At 42.0% G+C, this 22,363-nt stretch overlaps 1 protein-coding gene across 4 annotated transcripts in view; it reads left to right on the forward strand.

The window, feature by feature from the left end:
* SULF1 (sulfatase 1) overlaps positions 1 to 22,363 on the forward strand; it is a 168,015-nt gene that overhangs the window by 23,272 nt on the left and 122,380 nt on the right. For 3 of the 4 annotated variants that reach the window (XM_079796252.1, XM_079796257.1, XM_079796258.1), the window contains exon 3: positions 10,839 to 10,933. The gene's annotated coding sequence lies outside the window, so the exon portion shown is untranslated. Of the gene's footprint in view, positions 1 to 2,961; positions 3,088 to 10,838; positions 10,934 to 22,363 lie in introns of those variants that run through there. The other variant, XM_079796253.1, reaches the window with a different exon arrangement.

Below are 22,363 nucleotides of genomic sequence, written 5' to 3' on the forward strand. Positions count from 1 at the left end.
CATTTGTGACATGTTTCTTTGTCTCTGCATTTTGGCTGCTTCCCTGTGTTTGTTTCTACGTATTAGGTAGAGCTGCTATGTCTCCTGCTATGAAATAGTAGAGTGGCCTTGTGTAGTAGGTGTCCTGAAGGGCCCCTCAGCCTCCCCAGTCACCTGACCTGGGCACTCTAGATCAGCAGTCACCAACCTTTCAGACCTCACGGACCACCAGTGGTCTGCAGACCACCGGTTGGTGACTGCTGCTCTAGATATCCCTGTGTGGACTGTGTGCACAGGATTGTTATAGTTGAGCCTTGATTGCTGTTGGTGCCATTGGGAGGAATTGACCTCCAGGCCAATTGGCTGTGAGGACCAGCTGTAACTACAGTGAAAGAGCTGCTATGCAGGAGATACCCCTATGGGGCAGTGAGGCTTTGATGCTTACTGAATGCGTCGCTTATGGACATGTAAAGTTGTAATCTGGTATGGTCTGAAGCTGTACATGGAGTGCACTTGCTCTGGGCCCTCCCTGGAGGTGCACAGTCAGCCACTGCCTGGGGCCACCGGGCAGAAGCTACAGAGTGATTTGCAGATGACTGCTACTTGTTTGGGCTTAGAAGTGCCCAGGCAAGGCCAAGCTGTCTTGGGCTTCTATTGATAGGTATGGGGCATGCTGACGCCAGCTGCTGCTTGTTTGAGAGATTTTAGCAAAGTCTGAAGCCTGAGCAAGGGCAGGCCATTCATATGGAAAAGCCACTGTATACAGCTTGGGTGGGGCTGTAAATTGGATGGGGCGGGATCTCAGGGAATCACCAGGACGGGGTGAACAATGTGAGCTAGGCTGATGGAAATTCTGATATGGCTTCCAGTCAGCTCTCCAACATGGGGAGGTCTCAGCACAGGAACTGTATCCCCTGCAAGCATCACTGTCTGGGAAGAAGCTACCCCCGAATTCTTGCTCCAATGTCAGACAATCCAGTTCCTCCCAGTATGCCCCTGGGTTTACCTGAACTGTTGCCCCAGTGCTAGAGCTCAGAGGGAGTGAGTGGGTAAGTTCATGTTCTCACCCTTTAAGAGGAACTACCTGGGTCTCAAGCAGTCTCTGTGTAACTTAGTCACAGTCCCCACTGGTTTTTACAGCCTGAAGTTACAGGGACTTCTTTCCCCAGCTCTGGAACCTTGGGCTGGGGGACTGGTGTGGGGATGGGACCCCTTGCTCTTCACAGGCCTCCACAGCCAAGATATCTTTTCTGATTGGAAAAAAAAAAACTATACATGGATGTCGGGCCAGCCTGTTCCATGCCTCCGTCCCTCCTTCCAATCTCCATGTGCTTTCTTCTTTACTTCTCTAGTTGTAGGACTTCCATTCAGTCAGATTTCAGGCAGTTCTGAATGATGGTTGTTCTGTATTTTAGTTGTAATTCTGATGTGGTTATGGGAGGTGGTGAGTACCTGCGTTTACCTATGCTGCCATCTTGGTTCTTCACCACCAAGTTTAGATGCTCCTTGCCACGTTGTATAAAGCTTTATTTTTTTAAATTTATGAGAATTTGTAAACACACACAAACGTGAAAGATATCACAAAGCCCCATAAGGCTATAGCACAGTGTCAACATCAATACTTCACTACCACGTGGCGGCTTTCACCTGAGTCCAAGGAGGTGGCATAGAGCCCCTTTCACTCCAAGACCGATGGCCCAGGTAAGATCAGGTTGCCTGTCAGTTAAACTCAGCCTACACACATTAAGCACCAGCTTTAGGCAGACCCCTGGTCTAGCCACCCTGGAGAATCACTCAGGTTCCCAAACCTCTGAAGCCAGACAACAGGTGAGGAATTACAACAGAAAAGCGGAGTCAGCAGGGGAAAAGAGAAGGTATTTGGGAAGGCTTTTGTGGGAAAGATGGGATTTGAACTGAACTTCGAAGGAAGTGGGGGTGAAGGCATTCCTGGCGGAGGAGGGGGACGTGAGGAAGGCTGGGAAGTCAACTGCTGGGCCATTTTGGAGACTGCCTCCTATTTGAATGTGCTGGGGTAGGTGAGGCAGCAGGAAGTCAGTGTGGAGGCCAATGGAAGCTTTGAATGCCAGGAGGAGGAGGTTCCTTGCTGTTGGGGAGCGGTGCCCAGAACAGGGCAGGATAATAATAATCTAGAGAAAACAGGAGGTCCACGGTTGGGGCGGGAAGGTAGCAGAGGTGACCCAAGGTCTGGGGTAAAGAACCCTTCTCCTGGATTGTTGCTGCCACCAAGGAAAGAGCAGAGACGGCTGGAGGATTAAAATAGAGGGTTGGCCCTGGCATGGGGAACTCCCTACAAACCGTCATTAAGAAAACAGGAGACCAGGAATCCAGAAAAGCCGTAGAAGCACCTGGTCTGACTCTAAGAAACATCAGTGTTTACTAAGCACTTGGTGTCTGGAAAGCCTGCCTTTCCAAATACCACGTCTTCCTCATCTCCTCCATCCTGCCACAGGCAGCTACTGTGTGGGGCGCAGGGGCAAGGGCGGGGGCCGGGGCTGGACCGTGTGCCCGGAAACCCAGCTCTATTCCCTCCTCCCCTCCCCCAGCAGCCCTCCCGCCTGTGCCCCCTGCTGCTGCGGCCAGCTGCAGCTCCCTGTTTGTTTGCGGAGGTTTGCATACTCAGATTGAGTTGCCTTTTTTCCAGTCAGTTCAGCAGTGTCCCGAAATTCACCCCCAGTGTAACTTCTGCCTCTGCTCCTCCTCTTCTTGGAACTGCCCTTTGTTTGGCAGCCTTGGTTCCACGGGGGTGTGTGATGATAATAATCCTCCGGCTTATATAACTCCCTTCATCTTGCAAGCACTTGGCAGACTGTCCCGCATGAAGTTTGGGGCCAGTGTCAGGCCCGGTGGCTATAGCGGCAGATAGGAAACCCCAGCCTGAGGCTCGGGGGCCAGGGGGCCCGGAGGGAGGGCAGCAAGGGTCAGAGGCCAGGCCTTCCTGGCTCCTGTTGCAGGGAGGTCAGGGGAGATAAGAACAATGACTCTGGCCTTCAGGAGGAAGGCGGTCCCGCTGCCACCTCCTCTCTGCTGCTCGGCAGGCTGCCAGTGCCCAGAGCGTGTCCTCTGGAGAAGATTTTGAAGGCAGCCCTTGTAAGTATGATGCTCTGCTTTTTCTTTTTAAAATATATTTTATTGATTTTTTTTTACAGAGAGGAAGGGAGAGGGAGAGGGATAGAAAGGTAGAAACATCTATGAGAGAGAAACATCGATTCAGCTGCCTCCTGCACACTCCCTACTGGGATGTGCCCGCAACCAAGGTGCATGCCCTTGACCGGAATCGAACCTGGGACCATTCAGTCGTAGGCTGACGCTCTATCCACTGAGCCAAACCGGTTAGGGCTGCTTTTTCTTTAAAAACGAAGGAAGCAGACTTTCCTTGCTGTCCAGTCCATTTCATGTTATTTATTCACTGCAGTCGTTTCCCTCATTCAGATTCTTAGATGATGGAAAGTGTTTCCAGCCAAAGTTCTCCACCCAATTGGGTCCCTCCTAAAAATCATAGGAGTATGAGGTTCCTGTGATAATTCAGTTAACCCAATAGCACCCAGGCGAGGGGCTGGAATTGGCCCCTCTCTCCGAGTCCTGGGGGTGCCTGACTGTTGTACACACGTCTGACCCTAGAGAGGAGCCTTGATTGTTCACCTGGCTCGTTAGGCAACGAGAAACAGTGCAACAGCTTTGATCTTCCGTTTCCCTGCTTTCATGCTCACAATTTCAGACAAACATACCATAACTGGTGGAAATTTCTCTTCACACTATGAAATAGATGCCACTTCTCCTTGTAGGCTTGAAACTTGCACCGGCTTGTGTAAACTCTATAAAATGCTGTAATGCTAGTGGACCTGTGAATTGTTACGTTTTTCACTGCCTAGCCGAAGGGTCTGAAAACTAAAAGAACATGGACTGGCAAAACCTATCGTTTTTAGCTATGTGTCTGCAAAGGATGCTGAATTAACAGTAATCTTCTCAGGGATGATGCGCATTGCTTTGAGAAACTGTCTTCCAACAAAAGGGGGATTTAAAAACTCTTGAATAATACTGAGCAAGGCAGTTTCTACACACTTAGAAAGTATGATTTGCACCGATACCGGTTTGGCTCAGTGGATAGAGCGTCGGCCTGCGGACTCAAGGGTCCCAGGTTCGATTCCGGTCAAGGGCATGTGCCTTGGTTGCGGGCACATCCCCAGTAGGGGGTGTGCAGGAGGCAGCTGATCGATGATTCTCTCTCATCGATGTTTCTAACTCTCTATCCCTCTCTCTTCCTCTCTGTAAAAAAATCAATAAAATATATTTAAAAAAAAAAAAAGAAAGAAAGTATGATTTGCTAATTGAACAAACCAAGAAAGTAAAGTTCTGTTTTGGGTAGTTGTACAATTTGCCTTTATAAAAACACAATTGTAACTTGGTGCACTATGAGATACAGAAAATCACTGTCTTTATTTCAGGTAACGAATATAATTTGGTAATAATGTAGAAACGCAAGACCTCTCACTTTTAGTAACATAAGTGCTATGAATAATGCACTGAGCTTTTTCTCTTTAAACAGATGTACAAACTACATGTAATGTGTATATGTGTGTGTGTGTATATATATATATATATATATATATTTTTAATTATCCTGAACTCTTCCATTTGCTGAATTTGTCTAATGCTCAGTATTTTACATGATAGCATAATATCCAAAATGGACCAAGTGGGAAGACTTCCTGTCAAGTTTCAGAATGCAATAGAGTTATTTTTTTTATTATTTACCCAATAAACATAGGAAACCTAATAATATTATGTCTGTGTTTAAGAGTCTGTTTATATGACATTTCCACTTAGAATTCTCTGGGGGCTTCCAAGAAATTCTAAGGCATAATTAAAGTTGAAAGTGAGCCTGGATTCTAGTTGGTTTTACCCCTAAATTTAAAAGTGATCTGTCAACACTAAATTCTATACTCTAGCTAATTTAATTACCAAGATCAGCCACATAATCTCAATGTTAGCCTTAAAGGCATACTTGGTCATAGGAGAAAGAACACAAACTCTGATGGGATCCGATCTGAGGCTTGTTTTTGCCATCATCTGGTTATATGACCAGCAGTAAGATTTTTAAGATTTTCAGCCTCAAGTTTCACATCTGTTAAATAAGATGAAGACTATTGACCCCAACGAGAGGATTGTTGAAAGGAATAAAAGAAAGTAATATGTATAAAAATCTAGCACAGTGTCTGAAAATAGCAGCACTTCAGTCAATTTTCGGGCTTTACCATTAACTCTATTTTTTCATCTTTGATTCAATTCCTTCATTTATTGAGCATCTACTATGTACTACATGCTATGCCGAGCACTAGTAATTCAAAGGTGAATAAGATTAATATCCCGCCCTGCAAGAGGAGACAGGAAATTTTCTTAACAGTGTATTACCTGCAAAAATAGAAGAGAATTTAAGATTAAGTGACAGAGATGAGGCCAGAGTGATATCTCTCCTAGTGAAAGTCAAGGGAACTTTGACAAAGATGATGTTGATTGTGCACCTTTTAAAGGATCAGCAGGGGTGTCAAAGGACATTCCAGAGGGGAGGAACTTTGGGGAGCAGAAGGTGTGAGAAAGCCTGGGAACAGGACCTGGTTTCAATTGGTGCTCCAGTATTGAACCTAGGGGAGGCTGGAGATTTCATCAGGGACCCAATCGAGGGTGTTCTGGGTGCTTAGGATGTTTGGACCAATTACTCCGGTAAAACTCAAACTCATGCATGGGCCAGCTCATGATTCACAAAAAGTTTGTTTTATAGGTTCACATCTATATCCGAAGCTTAGGCTGAAATGTAAGTCAACTACTAAGACATTGGTTCAATAGACTATGTTGTTATTTGATGGTTGCTTGTTGCAAACCCATCTCAGTGATGGAAGCATTATAACATTGGTTGCTAAGACATTGGTTCAATAGACTATGTTGTTATTTGATGGTTTGCTTGTTGCAAACCCATCTCAGTGATGGAAGCATTATAACACAAGCTCCTTAACTTACCCGGGGTGGGCACTTTCAGGATCGCCTATCAGTGGGAAGACAAGGGAGGACTTTGCATTGGGCTGAGCAGGTGCAGAGCAGATATTATCGATGTTTTAGGGAAGAGTTTATATAGATCATGTACGATCCAGTATGAAGTGTGGGTTTGGCAGATGCGTGAAGGTGACAATACTACAAGGTAGGAGACCAGTTAAAAGAGGATTGTAGGGTACAAGTGATAAATGCTGAGATCCTCAGCAGGGTAGGTCGACAATAAGCCACAGATCCAGGGATATTTAGAAGGCAGAACATTCTCGACTTGGGAATGAAGGAAAAGGAAACATCTGTGATATTAGTTTGGGCTTGGGCAACAGGGCAGCTATAATGGAATACCATAAAACAAGAGGAGTCACAAGTTTATAGAAGAAAATGGAGTTAGTTGAGTTATTGTTGGGTTGAGGTGTCACTAAGAGATTGCAACACTGAGTAAAAATCAAAAACAGGTTTTTTTAAAGTATAAAATGGAATATGTCTTGGAAATTTTAAAGAGAAAAGCTGGGCTCTCCCCATTATGCTCAATGTCCCCAATAAATGTCAATATCCAGGCTCACTGGCCCCTGAGCTTTCATCTTGTATCCCTGCTGTTGACTAGATGATTTTCCCATTAACTTTTCAACAGGAAGGCCATGTCTGGGGCAGTCTTGACAATAACTATGTCTACTCTCAAAAAAAGTAATTGTTACTTCCACTGAGCCTTCAGAAATGAGCAGAGAGTAGGAAAGAAATCTGTGGGCCAGTAGAATATTTATTCATAAAGAGCACATATTCATAGAGAATGAATATTCATCAAGAAGCAGCCCTTTCCTTAGCGGGCCTTTCTCACTTCCCTTGAATTGGGGGACCCAGTCAAGAGACTACAGTAAAGGAGGTAATTTCTAAGCCAATGCATTGCTTAGCTTACAACCATTTACTCCTTCTTCAGTGTGAGTAGGAAGTTTTTCCCATGTGCTTAAATGGTGCAAAATCGGGAGTGAAGGGTGGGTAACATTTGCAAATTTCTAAAAGATGACAAATAGAACTTTAACATTTAGAATGAATAGAAAACAGTCTCATTAGCAGACAGGAAGCTGTGACTTTTTTAAGTCTTTGAGCTCTGATTACTTGATAACCTTAGTTTTCTGATAACCTTACACCCATCTCCGCTCAGCACTTAATCATCTATGGCAAAGCTTCTATCAGATTTCCTGGATTCCAGAGTTCTTACCCCACCTACACACTTCAAAGCAAATACCATTTATTACAAAAGGGACTTAGCCCCAGACTTCATGGCTAGTCTCGAAAAGTCATATAATATTCCTTTCTGATGGGTAAACTGTATCAACACATTTACAAATAAATTTAAAAGCCTATGTCTACCTGGAAATATAGAGAGTTTCATCCCTCATCAGAAAGATAGTATTTGGAGAAAAAGGGAGGGGGGGGAGATAGTATTTGGTTAAAATCTGAATTCTATCTGGTTTCTGATGGCTCACTTCAAAATTTCCCAAACTCCAGAAGTTATCTTTGGCTCTGAAAGAGGTTTCTATTGTTGGTAAAATGCTTCCTCCGTGAAACAACAAAAAATGAAGAGTCCCAAAAAGGAACTTTTACTAGCTCAGTTATACAAAATAATCACCAAATATATACTTTAGGATAAGATGAGCTTGCATCATGGGCAAGCTTATTGTTTAAAGAAGGAGCAAGAGAGACTTGGGGGAATTCCCACCAGCACAGCTGAGAGGAGGAAGAATGTACTGAGCTTCCATATATGGTGCTGGCCATTCCACACTTAAAGTCTTAGCTTCTTAAGCAAGTGCTGCAACTTCACAAGCTTTTTGGGTTTGCTGACATAATGTTTCCCTCCAGGCTGGGTGCTGCCTGAGCCACTGTGCTCCCCACACAGCGAAGAGTGGATAGGGTGCAGCCGGGCTGTCCCCAGACACCTGCGTTCAGGATCGTTTTGCATTTTGCTTTATTTCTGAGCTCCGTGGAAAGCTGGAAGCTCCCCAACTCTCTTTTGGGTTTGGCTTCCTGTCCACATGTTTTCTGGTCTCATGTCATTGTGCATGAAGTAATAGTCCCACATGCGTGCATCGTCACAATGGCAAAATTCGTGTGGTTCAGTGCAAGTTTTCTAACGAGGACATTTTGGACCTTCCACCAACTCCTTAGGGAAGGCAGTTTGGAACCAGATATTTATTACTTAACAAGGACAAGGGAGCAAGGACAGAGCGCACTTCTGCAGCAAGACCGACGCCATTTATATGAGACAATTAAAGGACGACTGCCTAAGAAAAATAAACTTTTACTTTACACATCCGTCTAAATGTATATGTGTGTACAGCATAGAAAAATGCCTCCAGTTCACAGTTTAAAGATATCAGTTACTGGTTCAGCATTTCCCTCTGAATGGTGCTAGTGTTTTACACTGAAGACTGTTATTTTAGTGACATTTTTTTGCAGCAAAATCTGATGAGTTTACGAAGTTTGAGAGCCAGGAAATGCAGCTCAGTTTCTGAACAACCGAGAAAGCCAAAGGAGCTAAGTTCAGTCATCCACTTGCTTTATGGCGTGGGTTCGTAAGTGCTAAGTGCAATAACACTAATACAGAGAGAAGCCAAACCAAACTTTTAAAGTGCGGCTCTTAAACCATCAAGCTTAACTCCCCACCCTATTATCAGCAGGTGAAATTCTGGCGCACACCCACACTTGGTTATGGATGGTGATGTCAAATCAATGGGCATACGTGCCAACGTTTTATAGAATTTTAGAACAGGGAAGGATTTGGAGGTCTTCCAATCTTATATTTTATTTTACCAACAGAGAAACTGAGACTCATGAGCGCTCTCTCTCTCTCTCTTTCTCTGAACACACACACACACACACACACACACACACACACACACACATTTCTGAGTCATGCGCTGAGTCACTGCTTACAGAAAATATAGGTCTGGCTTAGGAGAAAGAAAGGGCAAGTGACCCAGAGCTAGGCCAGTGGTCCCCTGATCCACTCAGGTTTGTGTGGCCCAGCTTAAGAGCTGGGGTCCTACAAGTTACCCTTGTTTCAAGAACCGTTCAGGTTCCTAGATTACTTTTTTTTTTTTTTTGGCCAAAACTTGAGTAAACTCCAAAACAAACCAAGGATCACTGTGTGACTAGGTCCTGACTTCCCAGCGATGCTCAGTCAGTTCATGGAAGTTACCAGGGCCGCATTATAATGAGCGTATGACATGTAGACAAAGCCTGGGATACAACCCTCGCACTGGGGATCCCTAAGACCTGCCCAGAGAGACAGGGCTTCCCTCACCGTGGAGGCAGTGGAGACTCTATAGGTAAGTGCTACATTGTGTGGCACAGATTTCAACTTCTCTCTACTGGCCTCAGGTGCTTACAGTGTTACTTCCAAATGTGCATTCAGTTCGGGAGATCGGGAGGTGCCACGCATAACTGTAAATACCAACATTTCTATGTCGTCCTGGAACATACTTAAAAAGTGGACATCTGCGTGATGCTTATAATAATTTGTAATGTTATCAGAGACATGGAAATAGAGAATATAAACAAACTAGAACTCATCCACTCCCAAGAGAGAAGAAGCTCAGGGGAGTGATCAAAGGGCCGACTGGGTTGGGTGTGCCCGATGACAGAGGGTGGCGTAAGCGGGTGGAGGAGTCGAGCTTCTGCTGGGAATGGAAAGAGATGTGATAAGGGTGATGTGGGAGAGAAAGTCCTGCAGCAACAAGCCTGTGCCAGGGAGGCCCTGCTGCAGCAATCTGCCCGTAAGAGGGAAGCTTCTGGAATAGAGGAAAGGACCTGGAACCGCCCACATGTATCCTGAATCCCAGGGCCAGTTCAGAACAAGAGGGGATTCCAGGTCTATGTACTGAGGGAAACAATCTCCACCCATTACCTCATTACCTCTGAGATTCCCCTCGCTGTATACCAACAGTGAAGAGGTAATAAATGAATAAATAAATAAATAAATAAATAAATAAATAAATAAATGCTCTGAATGAAATGCTTTAACATGTACATGGGCAAGAGAAATATTTTTTAAATGTAAAGGAAATTTTGAGTTGTTAGTATTTGTCATTTTCCTGTTCTTGTATCTTATATTTCTGTATAAGATATGTTATGTATCTTATATTTCCTCTTCTATCTCATATATCATATCCACGTTTACATATGATGTGTGTACATGTTAAAATGGGCTATTTGTGGCAGCAAGATTGCTTCATCAAACCCTTAATGCATTAAAATAGGTGTTTCCTCTTAGTCAAACTAAGTTGGCTTTAGTCACTTACATTTTTTCAACTGCCATAAATGCAGAATAGAAACAAATTTAACCACCTGCAAATGTTTACATTGCTGTTCATCATATAATAGCTTGCAGCCACTTTAGAAGATTTTATTATTCAGCACATTTTTCTTTAAAATAGATCTCATCACCTAAAATGAGACCTCACTCAACTTTTAAACCTGGAACACTTTGTAAACTTTTAAAAAGAAACTCTTTTTTAATTGTTTTTATGAAATCCAGTCAAAGAATAATAAGAAATGAATCAAATGGCTAGTCTTACCCTTGAAGAGAGAGTCCAATGGAAACTTCTACAAAAGAACTAAATTACCCACAATTCTTCAAGGTTTCTAGCAAGTGATTATAAAAGGAATCAGGTTGGATGAAATTTGGAGAATATTATTCCTACTGATGTCCACCCTTGAAGTTGTGAAAGGGCAACATCTGAAAGATAAGAGAAATCATTGATAAAATGTGCTGATAGCATTTTTACGTTTCTCCATTGTAGGTGCAAACGGCCACCAACCATCATCTGAAGAAGGTGGATTTGGCAAATGATATGAAGGTTTTCCAAGACTGAGTAATTACAGAAAACTTTCAAAGGTACTCATATCAAATATTTATCTCTTGAGTAATTGACCCAAGGCGCTGATTAAACCTGCGCACTCCATGTCCCTTGACAAGGGGAACAGTTCACAGGTGGGCAATTTCTAGGAAACTGAAGAGTCCTGCACCTTCCTGTGGTGTCTTCCTTCTTGGGTGAGAGCTAAAAAGGGCCTTACATGTGGCAGAGTGATTTTGTGAAATTAGTCTTCAGGAATAGCAAAAGAACCATCTGAAAAATGGGTATCTAAAGAATCACATAACTTTATTAACATGTCATGAGCTGTTCAGGAAGCTTAGGGGAATTCCAGGGACAGTGAATGGCAAACCAGCTATACTCCCAATCATTGGCATTCTCAGGAGTGAAAACTATACCGTGGTCACCTGTCTTGTTCATAGGTTGCCTTCACGGTTTCTTGCCTTGGCCATGTCGATATTAGTGCCAAGACTGTTGTGGGGCCAGGGAGAGTTATAGAGACCCACCTCAGCAATACAAACCTGCTTGCAGAAATGTTTTGAGGAATGTTGATTCACATGACTTTACGCCCCCAAGAGTCTTGTCTCAAATGTTAACATTGAAAGTAGTTCCCTTCCACCCCCTACCAAAACTAACCCAATGGAAGCTGTTGAGTGTCTCTTGATTTCCAACTGCACCTCTTCAAAATCTTTGCCTTTGCTTGATTTTATTCAAACCTTGTATTGGCTCAGGTTGGCTGGGAAAAGTCCCCTAATCACTGAAAAGTTCATGAACCTCACACAACACAACAAAACAAAACCTTTAACAAGTCTGGCCTGAATTTCAGGTTTGTCTTTTAAGAATTTAGCCAACTTCTCTTTCTAATACTTATGGAATTAAACATTGTGTCTTCAAACTACAAATGGCAAGTCATGACAGGAAATGGCTGGAAGTGTATGGGAAACTGTGGTTAGTTCCTTGACATAAAATCATGATCACTGGCAGTTTTTCCATAACTCGCTGAGCTTTGTCTGCAGGTGGTTTGAGGGATCACCAGTAATGTATGGGACGCTGGTTATCTACAAGCTCAAAAAACAGTAAGAGGAGATAAGTGGAAGTTTAGGTCTCCTTACTGCAAAACTGTAAACAGGAGAGGAAAAAAATTCCAAAACAGAAACTAAAACAAGATACTTGCTTAGGAATAAGGTCAATGAACAGAACTGTGATTTCTTAAGAGTTCTTCATCTTCTAGAGTCAGTTTCCCAAACCTTTCCTTTGTGAACCCCTAGCCCAACACATCACTTTTTCTGTAGGAAAGAAAGAAGTTGCCCTTCAAAATCATGCCATTCAAAATGAACTACACAAGAGTCTGGAACACCCTTCATAGAGGAGTTCCCCTATGTCTTCTCAAGAGGTCACTGAAGACCTGATTTCTCAATGCCATCCGCCTTAGTTTCTTCTGTGTGTGGCGAGGCCACTTTTCTGGGATGCCATGTTGTTTGTTACCTGGCCAGTCATCTTTCATTTCACACTTTTCTCCCTTCAACGGGTAATTTCACCACTTTAAGCATTATGTGCTTTTCCTTCCTCAGCATGTCCTTATTTTGAGAAAATAGAAATGTGTTTACTCTAATACTGGATCAAGTTAGAATCCCTTCTTCTAATTTAACACACCTGACACTTTTTTTCTTAAAAATCTGTGCGCCTCCTATGAGAACAGACTCCAGTCTGCGTTTTCTGGCTTTGGGCTGGAAAATTCAAAGTCGGACCAGCTGCCAGCATCAGAGGTCTCTGCCCCTCCTCATCTCTCCTTTGAGAAGGATTGGATAGGTAGCCGAGTCCCTCCCCACCATCCCATCTGTATTCATAGACCTGCAGTCCTCCCAGTTGGTCAATTCTATAGAAAGAAATCAGCCTTTCTCTGTGCACACCGACAGTCAGGCTTGTCAAATAACGACCGCTTTAATGGGCCTTCGGGTTTCAGAATGCTGCCCTGTGCATTTTTGATTGCCTGTCTGCTCGTGTCATCTGGGTATAAAGTTTTTTCATTTAATATTTTTCCAGCTTTCAAAACTGCTTACCTGCAGTTCATTGAACTTGGCCTCATCTCCAAAATACATAACGCAAAAAACAGAACCAGGAGATGTTACAAGCAAATCTCAGAAGCTGCCCAAGGGCCTCCTGATGGTTTACTTCGAGAAGATACTGTCTTGTTCCAAGCAGAAATAGGTTGTGTTCACAGAGAATAGGGCACCACAAGGACAATTAAATTTCACAGCTTGGGGGAGATTTTGATGGTTCTTGTCAAAAATGTTCACACCTGTGGAAGCAGACTGCTATTTTTGTGGAGCCGAGTTGTTGGCTTGAGATACACCTGCCAAAATCTGAATGGCCGCTATTGTACCTTCTGGACTCAAACATGGCCCTGTCAGACAAGGTTAGGTGTACACAGATGTATAACCTAGAACAGCCACTATGTTGTTTATAAGGAAATTAAGACGTTTCCTAGCCCTGTTGATGCCTATTTGGGATGGAAAATTTTGTCCTAAGCCCGCCTTAGCTGAGCCTCCCTGGTACGTTTTCTTTCTTTCTTTCTTTTTTTAATGTTACTTTAATTATTTAAGTTATACTTAATACATTCATTTCAATTTAAGTGATTTTTAAAAACAGTTCACACACTCTAATAGTAAACTAAATGTCATCAAGGAATTGATTTCAGATGTGGACCCTAAAACCCACTAAAATGGTCTTCTTCTTGGTATTCAGTGAGCATTCAAATCCTGGTCCAGAATATTAGGAGCTGAATTGGGGAGTGCTAAGAAGCAGTCTCTTAACTTTGTGATCACTTCTCATTAGCATTTCTCATTAAAGAGGGCAATTTATTACACAGCATCCTAATGGTAGTTAAGATAATGTACTTGCTGAAAAAACAATATAGTATCCACCTAATACGTAATTTTTTAAGAGTTCTGAAAACCACACACACTTAACCCAAGCCCATAATTCTTTCCTATATGATTATATATTATGTGGAATCATATAAAATTGCTGCTATCAGTCTATTTTTGACCCACCAAAGCAGTAGTTTCATATGGTACCACCAAATGAAAACACTTTGATTCTGATTGTTTTCATTTACCTTAATATCAAACCTGTGTCGTTTCTGCATTGTCTGCATAATTCATGGTTGAAATTCGTGTGTCATGTTCACCATTTATATGGGACATAATAGTTGCTTTGGCTCTTTTCCTGTAAAAGATAACAGAAAACTCCACATTCAATACCTTCCTTCATACAGCCATTCTCACTGATTGTTTCTTAATGCCAGTTTTTAAACTAGCGAAAACCAGTGTCTTCTCCTGTATCATCCTTTCACCCCTCTGCACCTAAATACTTTCACATGTGAGTCTGCATACAAACCTAAGTGACAAAGCAAGCATTGGCGTGCACAGGCCTCCAACTCTGCGCTCATGTACAGACACAGTTAAATGGGTCTGTTTGGACAATACAGCCACCAAGCCAGCCAGTTTGTGCTTCAAGAAAACACCAAACTCCAATGGGATGAGAAGCACTGTCCTCACCAGGCTGCACGCCTTTAGTGGGATCCTCTCCAGGCTCCTCTGACTGAGGCCTGCCCCAGCAGATGGCCCTCTCAGTGTGCTCGGGCTGCCGATAGAATAGCGCTTTGTCTAATGGGGCGAGGGAGCAAACTTCAGGGATGTGGACCGACCGGAGGAAAACGCTTTGCTCTTGCCATAAGGACACATTCAGGCAGGAAGTGAAGAAGAAAATAGCCATTCCCCTGGGGATGAGGGCTGGGGAGTGGGAGGGAGGGAGCCAGCACTTTAATTCTGCTGAGGGTGGGGGTTGCGGGGGCCGGGATAGTCACAAGTGGAGATCAAGAAAAAAAGAATGGGATGATGTCATTCTTTATACTGGGACAGTCACTGCAATGAAATCAGGTCACACACAATGGTCTTATTCTATGCCCTGAACCGTAAGTGTTACAAGAGATTGCTTCATGGTAATGCTTTTTAGGAAGAGTCTAAGGACCCTGCTCACATGAAAAGGGCCCCAAGGCACCTTTAAGAACCCTCTGAATGGTAGCATCATTCCATCCAGGGCTAAGCGGGCCCACACTAGGTCCAATTTGTTTAAGGTCACTAAGCCACAGTGTAGGATTAAAAAAGGTGTCTGGATTCCTATAACACAATGAATTTCAAGAAGCAGAACTCAACTGCACAGCATGGTATCAGGTCAGATATTTTAAATTGGTGCGCTTTTTTTTTTTTTTTTTCCAGGATCATTTTGAATGACAATCTGAAGTTAAGGCAGAATATATTTCTCAATACAAAGTTGGCACTTCCTGGGGGGAAAAAAATACTGCCTTGTACCATGTTAGGGCACTTTTAGGGCTGATTCATCCTGCTGACAGAGGAAGCATTTGATCTGTGTTGATCAGAGTTCTTAGAGCCACTGGAGGAAGATATATTCAATGTTAGGTTCCTTCCCTCAATGGTGTCCTAACTTAACCTCATTCATCTACTTAGGTTTCACAAGAGGGCATCATCGTTACAAATGAAGGTTTTCTAAGAAGTTATCCCTGGACTAGTTAGGTCACAGGGTCAATTCCTGTTATTAAGATCCTGTTGTTTTTGCATTAATAGTGCTTAAAACAAGTAAGTCATTGATGGAGGCTTTCTTAAAGGATATTTTTGCTGTGTGAGCTTTTATAATAGTAGAACTGGAACAGTGTAGGCTTTTTACATTGGCATCTGCAGTTTAGAGAATTTGCAAAACTTAATGTGCAATTTTGGGAAACCACTGATTTTCAGGTGCATTCAGGGACCTGGCCTGCCCCTTCTCTCTCTTGTAGACGATACAAAAATGTAAAAGTAAAAGTGGAATATAGTAGAAATTTATATTTGTTCTATGATTTCCTGTCAAATTACTAGGGGATTTTGTGTGGTAATCTAGGGTGAAGAGGAAGGAAGCGGTAGATTGTGGCTATCAAAATGGAAAGAGGCATATTTTGCAGGAGCCTTTTTGGGGGCAGATTCTAACATGAACTTCAGTGATTTCTGCCTCCCTTTTAAATTAAAGGTAATTAGGCTATAGGGAATTTAAAGTAGAATAATTATTTAAAAATAAAAAGGTAACCAAAATATTTTCAAACAAATGGTCAATCCCATCAGAAGTTCCCAGGTTTTTAAGACAGTGTTTAATTTTCTTTTCTGTTTATTTTCTAGTAGGCTTTAAAGAAATCTAAGTCCTTTGGTTGATCTTTCCCCCTTACCTCCACTGTCCCCTACCTTCCCTGAGGTTTGACGTTCTGATTGATGTTTCTCTGTCTCTGGATCTATTTTTGTTCATCAATTTATGTTGTTCATTATATTCCACAAATGAGTGAGATCATGTGATATTTATCTTTCTCTGCCTGGCTTATTTCACTTAGCATAATGCTCTCCATCTCCATCAACCAAAGGACTTGTATGCATGCATATAAGCCTAATCAATGGACACAGACAACAGGGGGGTGGGGGCATGAATGGGAGGTGGGGGGTAATGAGGGAATAAGGACACATATGTAATACCTCAATCAATAAAGAAATTTAAAAAAATTTAAAAATAAAAAAATAAAGAAATCTAAGTCCATTGTTCACAGCTAGTTGAGAGTAGCATCTAAAATGCAGGTGTTACCTTAAGCAAATCCAATATATACAAAGCAAGTAAGTCAGAAACGACTTCCTACAATGGGATTCACCATCAAATTAATTTTAAAATTATTTGCTTTTAAAATTTTACTCTCCTCCAAAAAAGATTTGATGTGTTTTCTGCATGAAAATGTACTTATTTATTACAGTAAGTAGGACTGTCCAGCAGACTCAATCCATCCTACTTAATCCTAGGAGTGGGTCTAGCGCAACATGGTGGTGCTCAGCAAGGCCCCTGGCCCTGGGAGAAGGGCTGTGGGCTATAGGTGTTCTGAGCATCTCTCCTGGTGGTCACTCTGCCATAATGAAGCCAGTCCAAAGAACAATGCACTGCGCATTGGCTCCAATTGTAGACATTTTATTTACTATGTGACTTTCCACAAAATTAAAATGTACTTGTTCCACTGCCCTCACCGGGTAAATGTCAGGTAAAGAAAGTAAGAGTCCATTCGGAGGGAGCAGATGTGTGGAGCCACTCAAACACGACCCATCGCTCTTGTTGTAATATTACGAGGCTAAGGTATTCACGGCAGTCATTAGTTCCCATCACACTGTGCTATTCCCAGCACCTCATTTCTCCCTCATTATTTTTTTAGTTTTATGTCTCTGCCAGTAAACTAATCCCAATGTGTATTTTTGGTGGTTGGCAAAAATTCAAAAATGTTTTGCAAAGAAGGGAGGCTATGGAATCACTTAGATGATAGCTATGTGTTCAGTGCATTTTAAAGAAAAGCTTCAGAGTGAAGTTTCTTTACTGGCTGAAGCATTAAACATAGAAGTGAAGAAAATTAGCACGTGTTGTGTCATACACTTGTAGATGTTGGAATTCAGCTAAGGATCGACTCCAAATAATCTTTATGACTAGGAAAAAGATGTGTAAGATGAACTCACCACAGACGGGTGCTATTGCTTTTAATGTCTTGTTGATTGTCTCCTTTTTGCCCTAACATGGATTCAGACATTGTCATCCTCTGTGCGTTCCCCAGGCAGAGGCCAGAGATAGAAGTTGACATCACGCTGCTCAGTGTCACAAGACAGCCTTTCTCACAGGGAAACCTTCAATTTTCTGGTTGCTTTTTCCACCCTCAAGCACTGATTTATAGAGGAATTTCTTTCAAATGTCAGCTACAGGATCAGCTTAGCAGTTTGTAGGTGCTGAAATGTCCCTTCCGGGTGAGAGGAGAGGAATGTAATTTACATTTCTCACTTGGAAGTTCTTCGTTTAAAGAACTTTCTCTCTGGGTTTGGAAATATTAACGCAGAGTTTATATGGTGCGACTTGTGTATATATGTATGAATAACTATTCCAGTGACACCAGTTCCTAAATGTGACAGACAATAATTCTGACTATCAAAACACTGATTTTTTTCCTCTGTGACTCATGTAAGCTCATGCATTTTCCTGGCTAGAATGAGGATGAACCATCGATCTTTGTGGGTGTCTGAGAACATACTCCGTGAAGTAAAAAGAGCCTTTCCTACCTTAGGGAGCCTTTGGGAGAAGTTCAAGTGCTATTACCAGCAAAGGCGATCTTGTCTTCTTAAAATGGGAAAGTCTTTTTTCTTTTCTTTCTAATTTATGACACGTGAAAGAAGTATAGTGTAGTAGTTAGGAGCAGAGATTTGGGAGCCAGACTGCCTGGGTTTGAGTCCCTGCTATGCCATTTGTTAACTGTGTAATTTAATTTATTTGTGCCTCAGTGTCCTTATCAGAAAAATGGGGGCTAGTAATAATACCGACTTCATTTAGCTGCTTAGGGAATAGATGACTTCATATGTCCGAAGGGCTCTGAACATTGCCTAGCACCTAGTAAAGTATTTCATGCATGCTGACTATTATTATTCGTGGACATTTTAAAAATCCAGAAATGTACAAAGTGGGTACGTTTTCATAATGTTATTCTGCCTACAATTCATACACTTAACTACACACATACACACAAGTCAGTGTACCAGGCACTGTAGAGAAAACAGTCACATGCCACAGTACCCACCCTGTGGAAACGTGCTGGTCAGGAGTAGGACATACATGCTTCACACAATAACAGTAACAGTTTTAAACTGTAGTGTACCACACACTTAAAATGTACATTTGCACACTTGTACCCATTTTTGAGAGAGTCGATGACAGGATGAATGGGAAAGTACTTTTGGAGTATACTATCAGCATATATATGGGAAACTTTTTAAAAACCAGCTCTTAATTTTCTAATTCCTGATTTCCCTTTAGGTTTATTTAGCTGAAGGTTCAGTTTTTCCCACCATTCAACCATGATGTGACTAACATTAACAAATAAAAACTAATAATCACTAAATCCAGTACAAAGAGTCTCCTTATAGAGGCTCTGATGGGTCACTGGGCCCAGGTTCCGATCCCCACACAGGCTGGACAGGTATTCATTCTCTAGTCCTGACTCTTCTTATGGCCGCTTCACGGAGCTGGATGCTGTGATCCACAGACGTGTGAAATGTGGTTTGCCTCATGAAAACATGTCGTACATACACTTGATGACTTCTTAAAGCTATCACTAGTTAAATGATAATGTCATTTCAAAGCTCCAGGTCGACAACTATAAAGCACCCTACTTTTCTACTTGTGCTATTAGTAGGTTCCTTGTTGAAAGGAGAGAAAAAAAAAATATCCTTAGAAAATGATGGGTAGAAGTCTCACAAAGAGAGGTTTTCTGCGTATTTTGTAGTTTTTCCCACACAGTGGAGAGCACTGATTCTGCCTGTATTGTATACTTCTTAAAAAGACATTTCATATATAAAATTCAGAATTCTAATCGACACAATCTTATAAACTTGTGCTTCGGTTTTTCCCACTTCCCTGTCTTTATTTCGATGTATGTAGGTGTAGCAAGAGCTGGAAAGCCCCTGCTACATGGAAGACAGTAGAGAAAGTGCTTCGTGAGTGAGTATTGTACATCCCAGCATCTCCCCTCAGCACCCCCCCAAGTGAACATTAAAGGTGATCGTTAGCATGGCACTAACTGAGCAGCAGGGCAGAAGTGGCCCATTGTGTAAGGAATCAGGTGTAAACCTGTACCAGGCCATCTAAGCAGGAGAGAAGAATATGGTGCTGTGAAAAGACAAGGGAGATACGCCGCCCTCCTACTATCTGGTGGAACTGGGCAAGTTGCAGAGCCTTTTGAGTCTCAGGTTGCCTTCGGTAGAATGTGGGTAACGGCATTTAGCTCCTAGTGTGGTTGTGAGGGACCCAAAGAGAAGATATGTGCAAACACCAAGCCCAGGGTCACGTGGATAGCATGTATCCGAGAAGCACTCGTTTCTCTCCTCATCTCGTCTTAGCACGTAGCCTTCTTCCTCCTTCCTCACTCACGACTTAACCCTGCAGAACCTCCAGCCTGTCCCTGCTGGGATCCCTGTGCCCTTACTTCCCCCTCAGACTGCTCATGCTTCCTCATGCTTCATGGATGGAGCTCTGTAATTTACATAGAACCAGAATGCTCTTTCCTTCACATTCTAGCAAAGCTAAAATGCCATACATAACCTTTGTAAAGCATTCCTTGATTCCCTCACAGCCAGAATTTTTTCTTTTGAACGCCTGTAGACTTTATACTTTAATTATGGTTCATATTTATTTAAATCTTATCTGTACCATATGGGCATTTACATGTCCATTTCTGTCTGCTTTTAGCACAGTGCTTTGCAAGTTCAGTGCACAATAAAAGCTTGTTTTTAATTTAAAAAAGAAACTTGCAACTTCTGATTTAAAAATTTTGAGCTTTGTCAAAAGGAGGCATCCATGCTTTGGTTCGGGCCACATTGTAAAAATCACTTTTACATTTTTTCCCCCTCTATTTGCTTAAGTATCTGAATACTTACAAGGCTCCTGTGCAAATAAACCTGGAATTAAATACTGAGTAGGAGCCTGTGGCCTGGCATCTGTCTCTTAAAGTTTAGTGAAAGATACTGGGTACACATGGAGCTGTTATGAAAGGCAAGAACCTTGTGGAATAATGAATGGATAATCCCCCAAATCTCTTTGCCATACATCAATGTCTCTTAAAAGTAGCTTGTTACAAAGGCTCATTCTGAAAGACCAGAATCCTTTGGACACGAAACACTACAGAGACAACTACAAGCCTAATGGTAGCACCATTCATGGCTGAGAAACACCAAGCGGGAGGCAGTAGAAAAGCCACATTGGTGGTCGGTGTCTGAAATGGGGTGATTTTATGTGCACAAAGCACTCCGGGGCTAGCTGACCGCCTTTCTGATAGCTCCAATGAATGCTGCATATGTGTTCAGCAAGTTCTTTCCACTCTGGCTGGTCAGAACTTGAATATCTCCCAACCACATGTAATGCGAGTTGTTCATCTTACAGCCCCACACATCTGTAGCTTAGTGTTTAGCTGAGGAGCTTTTTCTCTGTGTTGCTCTCTCCTCTTATACTCTACCCCCACAAATCCCACCTCAGGTCCCCAGATTGTACTCCGTCTTCATCCCTACCTGGGTTCCACATTCTGTGTCAGAGTCCAGAAAATGTCTCTTGTGGAACACATCTCCCTCGTGTCTCTTTTCTCAGGGGTCACAGCCTATTGTCCCATGTCTGAGATAGTTGCCTCATATACTTTTTTTTCTGGCTTTTTATAGCAAGAGGATTAGTGCAATACCAGTTACTCTATCTAGACTGAGAATGGAGTCCCACATGCTTATTCAAACTTTGTTTCTTGTTCTTTCCCCTCCACTAGTCAGTAAGACCTTTCAAGGTAGTGATAGGGTCTCATTCAACTCTGTTTCTAATGCTTAACATAGAGTTTAGCACATAGCAGACATAATCAATGCTGTTGAATGAAAGAATGAGTGACTATTGTTTAATTGATCCACAGTATGTAGGGTATCTATATTTAGTTGAGACATTGATGTAAATATCTGAGAATGTGTTTTTTTTAAGCAACAGAGAAAGATCTGTTAAACAATTGAATTCATAGGCACCTAGAGATCTATGCTAGGGTAGACTAGTTCTATATTAAACCTACTTAACATTCTTTTCAACTGTAAAATGCCAATATTCAGAAACAGAAATCACAGGGTTTCGGGTACCCATAGGACAGTGCTGACAAGTTATTCTAGAATTAATAGTGTTGCCTGATTTTAATATTCAGTCCATGAAGTTGACAAATGCAGTTATATCCCTTCAGAGTATATCCCTCTACGCATATACCAAGATTATAAACTTTTAGGTTACAGTTTTACTTACCTTAGTCTTTTGAAAGGACTGTGATGGCTTTTCATTTATGCAAGAGGCGCATTGAGTTGGTCTTTCTAAATCTATCTAGTTTTTCCCCCTATGTTCGAAAAGTAGATTTCCAAATTAAAATTATGATCAAACTGCTTTATAATACACAAACTGAGTGGGAAAGAACTCCTGCTTTGACACGGTAGAGATTTCTCTCTGAAATCTTAATGCAACACCTGTACAGGAAGTTGTGCATAAGAAGTATCTGTATGTGGAAGTCTCTTAAAAATTGATGATGCTTAAAATCTTTGAATATGGCTACATTTCTTATAATTAGAATACTTTTACCTACTTATTTAAAGAGTTCCAAAATTTTAAAGTATTATAGCCTCCCTCCACCCCATACATACACACGCACATGCACACAAATCACTCTTACCATACTGATAAACTATTCCTACTCTATAAGTCAGTTCAGTATTGCACAGTATTTTATTATCAAAAATGGCTTTTTAATACTTAATCTCATTTGATCCACAGGATTCTTAAAATTC

This window comes from Cnephaeus nilssonii, assembly GCF_951640355.1.
Source record: "Cnephaeus nilssonii genome assembly, chromosome: 18".
Taxonomy (NCBI): Eukaryota; Metazoa; Chordata; class Mammalia; order Chiroptera; family Vespertilionidae; genus Cnephaeus; species Cnephaeus nilssonii.